The sequence below is a fragment of the Pan troglodytes genome, chromosome 16 (genome assembly GCF_028858775.2).
Source record: "Pan troglodytes isolate AG18354 chromosome 16, NHGRI_mPanTro3-v2.0_pri, whole genome shotgun sequence".
Taxonomy (NCBI): domain Eukaryota; kingdom Metazoa; phylum Chordata; class Mammalia; order Primates; family Hominidae; genus Pan; species Pan troglodytes.
Genome location: NC_072414.2, coordinates 57,296,382 through 57,297,895, shown reverse-complemented (window position 1 = coordinate 57,297,895; position 1,514 = coordinate 57,296,382). Strand labels below are relative to the sequence as shown.

General features: G+C 42.8%; 1 non-coding gene across 1 annotated transcript; it reads right to left on the bottom strand.

Moving 5' to 3' along the window:
- Positions 1-414: 414 nt before the first annotated feature.
- Positions 415-530, bottom strand: LOC112205799 (U5 spliceosomal RNA). The gene has a single exon (XR_002939881.1). It is a non-coding gene; the product is annotated as a U5 spliceosomal RNA (small nuclear RNA).
- Between the last annotated feature and the right edge of the window lie 984 nt (positions 531-1,514).

Sequence of the window (1,514 nt, the reverse complement as noted above, 5' to 3'; positions counted from 1 at the left end):
TACACAGGATTCAGAAGACTAAGAAAACAATGTACAACGTGGGTTTCACCACGTTGGCCCAGGCTGGTCTCGAGCTCCGGACCTCAAGTGATCCGCCCACCTTGGTTTACCCAATGTAGTGGGTTACCGGCATATGCCACCGCGCCCAGCCAGAACACTTTTAAGAATCTTTCACATTAATGACACTGAAGTAAATACTTCGAACTTGTTGGAAAGAGCTTCACTAGAAAAAGAACGCTTGCACTTACACAAAGTTTAAACGCATGAGCGACTATAAGCGTTTACAAGCAGAACCGAAAATCATGTAACAACTGAAGCGAAAAACGCCGTGTTAAAATATGGGTTATAATCCTTAAGCAGTATCTGTAAAAAACACCTAAACGAACTCAATCTAATTTTTCAACAGCTTTGTGTAGCCTTGCCGGAGCAAGGCCTCAAAAAATTGGCTTAAGACTCAGAGTTGTTCCTCTCCACGGAAATCTTTAGTAAAAGGCGAAAGATTTATACGATCTGAAGAGAAACCAGAGTATGCTTGTTAATTTCATAACTCGTTTCTCGGGTAACAGAAACTCCTAGTATACTGATGGTGACTAGTGAATGCCAAGGTTCTATACCTAGAAAAAAATTTTAAGAGTACTGTTTAAACAAAAGTCTAACTTTCACAGAATATGCTTAGAATAAAAATGTTTGATTTTGCCTTTTTAAATTTGTACTGTGAGCAGTGCATTATGGGTATGCAAATAATCGGATCAATCTTTTGATTCCGGAACAGAGCATTTCACAGAGTGCCTTATGTCACCGTTAGGGGGCGAAGCCGAAGACTGGCTGGCTGGAAAATAACGCTTTCCTGGTCAGAGACTCGGGTTTTATCTGTTTTGTGTATTTGTACGTCTGAGTTTGATTTCTTTTAAATAAAGACTGCTATTAAATTGAAAGAGAAAAAATTGGCAAGTAAATGATTAACACAGAATTCAGAATAGTGGTTCCTCCCTTCGGTGAGGAGCGAGAGATGTGACTTGGGGAAGGGCGCACAGGGGTTTAAAAAGTTTGACAATTTCCGTTTTTTTAAACTGTGTGGTGGGCGCAGGGGCGTTCTGATGTTATTTTTAACCGTGCACTCCGGGGATATACTGAATTTTGCATGCCATTTGAGAATTCCTGGCAATGTCCTGTTTAAAATTGGAACTTGAGCGCTCTGTTTCAGGTTTCCTGCCCGACCGGAATCTGCTGTTGGGGATGCAATCTTGCTATTCCAGTTTCAGACCTCGTGTCTCCTTATCCTAGGCGGAAGGATCGCCTGACGCCCAGAGTTCCAGACCTGCCATCTCTACAAAAAATAATAATTTAAAAACATAGTGCTGTCCTCTCCCCCTCGGAGCTACACTGTCGGCTCTCACCAGCCTACAGGGAATTCCTTTCTAAGGAATGTGCTCACTCGGCAACCAGTGAAAGGAAAGCAGTGCAGGCTGGTCTGGAATTACTGGCCACAAGCAATCCTCCCATCTCGGCCTCCC